Here is a 6,539-nt window from a genome sequence, read left to right on the forward strand (position 1 = left end):
ACTCCGGCATGATTAGATTTTTTTATAATTTTCTATCACTTATCTTTCATATCGCTCAAATTTCTACAAGAACCTGGTGGTACATTGACGAAGTATAGCTTAGTGTAGCATCTTCCTGAAAAACTTCGAAAATTTCGAAGAATGTACTTTACCTATGAAACACATATAAAATAGAGGTATGAGATAGAGAAAGTTATTCTCTTTGTCGAACGCATATTAATAACATTAACGTTGCGCACTTATAGAAATACTTACACTGAACGTAACGTGTTCTGTACGGTTATAATTTATTTTTCCGTTTTTATGGCTTGATGACAAAAAAACCAACGTGCGAGCGTCGCTTAGCAGAAGTCTGTACGTCTGTCAGCCCCGTGCGGATCGTATGCTGCAACATATTTATCTTATTTACCTCTGCAAGTATTGCGAACTAAATTAAATTTTTCGACGGATGATTACGGAAAATGAACTAGTTGCTTATTTAATAAAATTTTCTGATTTTTTCCTATAGCCTGACTCGATTAGGTTATGGCCAAAGGAAGACGAAGACAGGTCTCTTATTTTACCATGGTTATCGTTTGGCGAATTTATAAAATTGCGCTTAAAAATGCCTAATTGTGTTTAGATTGAAAAGGGCTTTCGTTACGACCATTTCCCCATATGATTTTGATCTCCGTTTTACTTTAGTGCAACTGAGAGACCGACTTAACAAGCAACCGTATTATCTACAAAGATCATCACCAGCTTTGCAGCCGGATAAGGAGCTTCTGACAGTGTAAACGTCGTCACGGCAACTTGCGGTATTGCAATTATGGGGTGAGAAACTTTTCTCGAGTATATCTTTAAGAATGCCATTACATTTTTCTATACATGTATTTGATGGGAATTTCTATTAATAAGAGAAGTCATCGGCTTAAGCGGGCTTCAGATTGATTAATTCATAGTATTTAGAATACTTGTAGAACCTTTGTGATACGTTCGTCTAAGGGAAAACTTCTATTCAGTGTTGGTCGCTCCTGGAACTTGGCTAACTAATTATGCCTTTGAGAATTTGGGGTTCGCCTATGCACGATCGTTTGCGTTAATGCTACATTGTTGTCATTCACCAGCTCATGAACTATCTTTTGTTTTACATGCTTAGTGCGTTCATCAGAAGACTAATTTTTAAAGCAATCACATATAACAACTAAGGTTCGTTTGAATACCATACAAAGTTAAACCTTTTCAGTCATCTGTATACATAAATAGACGTTCCGCCAATACGAATAATAATAATAATAATAATAAGGTAATTTCCTGTCAGCGGTTTAGAATTTGGTATTGCGTTACTATGGGTACCGTCATGGCTCAACAAACACTCGGGCAATGTGCAAAAACGAATGAAACGATTAGAGACGTAAACGGAAAAATAGACCTGAAAAACAGAGGGGTAGAAGTAGTTTACTCTGACGATGGCGTCATTTCTTCCCTTATTAACTCATATTCTTGAGTGTATCTTGCCTGATACAAAAGATCAATGCAAAGTAAACAATGCAAGACTTTCAGTTGCAGACACCTAACATTTTAACAATAGTGCATGGTATTAATACTCTTTCATTAAGGTTTATGTAAGATGAGTTTGGTTCTTTTGACTGCTCACAAGACCCATTTGCCAAACAACTTTCCACTTGATTAACAAACGTATGCGAAAAAACGCAATCATGAGCCTAAATGACGCCGGCAGTGCTTTCGATTACTACAACTAATAGCACTGATGGTAACAGTAAACCCTTTTTCCGTCCGTCTTTTTCTGTGTCGCGTCACAGTTGAAGATAAGTATGTCCAGCCTCTCGTCCGTTCCCTGCCCGCCCATGAGAAGTGCGTAATATATTTTTAGTTCTCGTTGTTTTTGTTCTACCCCGTTTTTGCCCTCTTTGGCGGAGTACTCTAACGGCAACAGTGCGGCCTTAGGGAACCGATGCTTAGCAAAGAGTTGGCGACAGCCCGGGGCAGTCGGATCCTGGCGATTGGCCTGTACATAACCAAATGCGCGAAACCTATCGAATCGGCAGAGAGCTCTTCAGTTTGCAGAATCGTTTTTCGTACCTACTGCAGAATATAAAGTTAAACGGCAGAACCTAGTAATTAATAAGAGATTAGTCAGGGTATCCCTCTCCCAGTCTTCTTCAGTTCCTCTTTACCGACTTGCACTCCGCTTCTAGCAGGCCTAGCAGGCTCGTTTCTTCCTCGTTTTCTTGCCTCTACGTATTGTCTCGCATGCTGTTCTGCCGACGTATGTATGTATGTGTGTGTGAAAAAGGGGAGGAGGAGTGCCGTATTTGTCATGGCGGCCTACGCCTCAAGCTTTAATTCTTCTTACTTGTGATGTCGTTTCGACTTGTCTCTTTCATCTCGTCATCTTATCCGAACGAAGCCGGTCTTTGAAGGACGGGCCTTGGACATCTTTAGCTCTTGTTCACTTTTTTGTTCGCGACAGAGACGCTGCGGAGATTCGATGTCAACGAGGTGCGAGTCTGTAAGAAAAAGAGGCGAGACTTTGACGCTAATCCCACAGTGTTGCTATGAGTCTATTGTCTGTCAGGGCTTCGACTGCGCAAAGCTTGCGCACATGGCTGTTCTCTTTTCTCGCTGTTTGCTGGTCCGGTCGTAGCTTGTCGCCCTGCTTAGATATCTAGGCAAAACGAATTCAAAGAAAAAAAGAGCCCCATTTAGGTGTCACTTGTCTAGATCGTTCTAGCAATGGGCGCAACGAGTAGTTTTCAATGACAAATTGGCAAATTGCTCCATATCTATTGATGTGTGAGGACTATATTTTTGAAATAGCTACAATTCAGAACGTTAATGGAATTCTTATATAGCGTACTCATACGTACGTACGATACTGTAAAAAATAGATAACCTTTTCTCTAGGTTTTCTAACCATTGTTTACCTAACCAATTCTTTCATCTAAGTCTGTCATTTGTTATATTTTCAACCTTCTTATTTTTGTCCTAATCCTATTCGCTGTTTTGATCAGTAAAAAGACAAATTATGAAGAAAGGTATCGTTAAAGACGACAACGTATAAGATAAATGAAGGAAGTTAATTACGGAAGGAGGGTTCCTTATCCAAAACCATTTCTTAGATATGAACGCTTAATGCTTTTTTTTTATGGGCGTAACATATAACCAATACTAGCGTCTCACGCAGTATGGACGTTGAAAGACAAATGCGAGTATTTGGAGTATGTACCTCGGTCTACTTAGCCTATTTCTCTTCCAATTTCTGTACTATCTTATTGTAACAAAAACTGCAATGACAAGTGGGAAATATCAATTAGTATAACATATTATTGATGACTCCAGAATATGCATATGTTTATGATATAGAGATACCAACGTGAAAGAGCGAAGAAAGAAGAAAGTGACAAGCTTCGCTAGAAAAAGTTGGCCAACTTTATTTTAGTGATACATCCTTCAAAGCTCTAAGAGGAACTTCGTCTCTCTTAACAACAAGTATAGTGCTACCGAATTAGCAATAAGATAATCCACTGTTCAAATCAACTTCAGTTTCGCAAGAGTCCTCGAAGAATTTCACGTTTGGTCCGTTTTTACTCACGTTAACATGCTTCTCTTTCCAAGCTGAATGTGTAGTCTTCAATATTATCATAATACGGTAACTAGACATTATACCTATACACCCATTTCACTGTACATGCTAACCGGCTATACACGCATAACACCATCAATTTTAGTTGACATACTGGAATTTTATTACACCATGCCAATGATGTGCGATGATGAAAGCCCAGTTTTCTTATGTTATCCGATACGCCGCTGACGGGTTCGCCGTCCAGTCATAGTCAATCGCCTACGTGACAGCACCGACTGCAACGGCTTTTTGTTTTACCCTGCCAAATCTAGCGAATTGACCTCGCTAAAAATAACATCCAATACGTCACCGTATTTCACTTCTGTGTGATCGTACACTAGATTGCTAGCCGACACTTGTTCAGTCGACAGTGATCCTATGGCTTGACTGAATTAGGCGTCTGTCTTTAGTAGGCCACGACTACTTTTACTTAACGGACGCAGGCCGAACCCGCAGCTCGCTGAAGTGATAGGAGCGACTAGCAGTCTAGAACGAGTAACTCCACGTAAAGGAACGTATCCCATAAGCAGATCCATTTATCTAAATTTACTTCTCCTTGTAGCGTCACGATGATGGCAAAGACGATAAGGACACGACGATAAGAAATGCCACCGTCGCCAGCAACCATATTTCAACAGTTATCAAGCACACTTTAACAATATATATATATTTAGTGTATATATAGTATAGGTTTAGGGTTATAGTTCTATAAAAATAGTCACTTTCCGCCTAATCAGCACCATCAGACCGGGCCTTTTAGGACTTGATCCGCATCTTCATTTCGTTTACAATAATAGAGGTTACTTTAATAGCAATTTGTGTGGCGGACACCCTCGCAAGCGGGTTCATAGCCAAAAAAAGCGACTTGATAAATAGGCTGCCCAAGTGATATGGTGTCGGTTAATGGGCCTGCCGCTGCTTTTACACATGCACACTCGTGTAAACTATACATCCCATAGATAAAGTGTTCTCAAGTGCCTCTTGATTCGCACCAATTTTAGAGATTCGATAGAGATAGATGCCCTGGACGGGCAGCTGAGATGTGTCGAAAAACTCAAGGGGACTACAAGCCATTAATCGTTTTCTGTACTAACTGGCGCATGTTGGTATTGACCCAAATATGCCGAAGCGTTAAGTTCGGCCGCAAGTTCACAATGTTGAAGTGAATAGCTGCCGATAGCCCATTTTGTGTGGCCCTCTCTATTGGCTCGTACGAAAACCAATCACAATAGGCTGCTGGTGCAGAGCAGAGAAACAAAACTGAACGTATCACTGAAAAAAATGAAGATGGATTGAGGATTTTTACATAATGCTTAAGTACCTAGAGTTAGGTAGTTGCCAAATAACTCGCTATAACAGGAACGACACTGTTAGGCCTAAAAGCACCAAGTATGTTAGCAAATATGACTGATGTGTAATATGTTCATATTTTGAAAATTTACACGTTACACTTAAGGCCGAGTCGATACGATGCGCTACGCGATTCAGCCATCCCTTAAAAACATTACCATAGATAAGCTATTGTAAAATTCCGTGCATTATGTTGTTTGTTCATGGACGTGACTGCAAATAATAGTTCAAGTCATCTTCTTAGGTTAAGGATTAGAAAAACAGACAAGTGAAATACGGAAGTACTGAAATTGTTACCTTAATACGATCGTTTCCAACATTGATGTACACAACGTGTTTTTTCAATTTATAATATGTGCCCACAACTGATAGAATATTCAATGTACAACAGCAGCTTAGAGAACTTATTTAATATGCCTGAAGCGTTAACGCGTGGCGTGTCCTGCACATAGCCGTAATGTATAATAGACATTCTATCGTAGCATAAATAGCCTTACTCACGGACCTTTTTAGTAAGATTCGTAATGCGCAGCCATTGACCGTTTGCCTTAGCCCTGGCTTGCTTTTCTCGTTTTATGGGAAAGCTCTTATTTCAATTTGATGAAACGAGTCATACGACCACTTTTACTGCTCCATTTACAGCACACAAATAGTCCAAGAAGAAAGAAAACACTTAAGCCTAAGTTAAGCCTAACTTTGATTGTCTTAAACATTTTGTGCTTTGACTGGGCTGTTTTTTATGGAGCGGTTGGATGTCTTTTGAAACGTGGAATTGTACGGATGAAAACAGTAGATCATTCGTTGTTGTTATGTATTATTTTATTAGATTTCGGGAGTTCCCGCGATAGCTAAGTGCGTAACACGTCTGCTTGCTAATCTTAGTCGTGGTCTAGCTTCGACTCTGGGTGTAGACGTACTTCGTTTCGCGCTGGAAGATGGAATTCTAATGGTGGTACCGCACGTAAAACGGCAACCATCTAGCTACCTACAATCGTGACGTCTGAACCCACATTCAGGAGAAACATCATAGTCGATGCTATCTTTCTATATGACCTAACAGGAGGCAGGTGGCTGTTTTCTGCTCCGGTACACGCTGACGTTTGTTTGATGTAAAAGAACAATTTCAATGTCACAAGTGATGAAATAAGAATTACACACACACACACACAAATATATATATAGACCCCGCTGTCAATACAATATTCACAGAGTGAATCTGCTTATCACAGCCAAAACTAGAAAATCTTTAGTAGCTGATCAACAGCAACGATGACAACGACGGTGAGATATACTTATAGTCCTGACAGCAGCAGCAGCAGCAAGTATCAACCGCGTCTTTTACAGGTCTTCGGGCTACCTATTTTACCTAAAATCAGCGTCGGCAAACGGCGAAATTATTAAGCCCCCCACCTTAGTTTTTCACGTCTCTCACTTGACTCCAGTGCCTCGTTCATGCCACTCATAATATCTCAATACCTTCATAGCACGCGCGTCGTTGGTTCACCAATAACAAGGTATAGAGAGGAATATTAGCATCTAACTAAACGTTTTGATGCCTATT

The 6,539-nt window shown here is 40.1% G+C and overlaps 1 long non-coding RNA gene across 1 annotated transcript in view; it reads right to left on the reverse strand.

Moving 5' to 3' along the window:
* Positions 1-2,362: 2,362 nt before the first annotated feature.
* The window catches only part of LOC147752387 (uncharacterized), a 34,316-nt gene continuing 30,139 nt past the window's right edge, over positions 2,363-6,539 (reverse strand). Inside the window, exon 3 of the long non-coding RNA XR_015314197.1 lies at positions 2,363-2,668. This is a non-coding gene — a long non-coding RNA (uncharacterized LOC147752387). The remainder of the gene's footprint in view (positions 2,669-6,539) is intronic.

This window comes from Varroa jacobsoni, unplaced genomic scaffold (assembly GCF_002532875.2).
Source record: "Varroa jacobsoni isolate VJ856 unplaced genomic scaffold, vjacob_1.0 scaffold_1281, whole genome shotgun sequence".
Taxonomy (NCBI): Eukaryota; Metazoa; Arthropoda; class Arachnida; order Mesostigmata; family Varroidae; genus Varroa; species Varroa jacobsoni.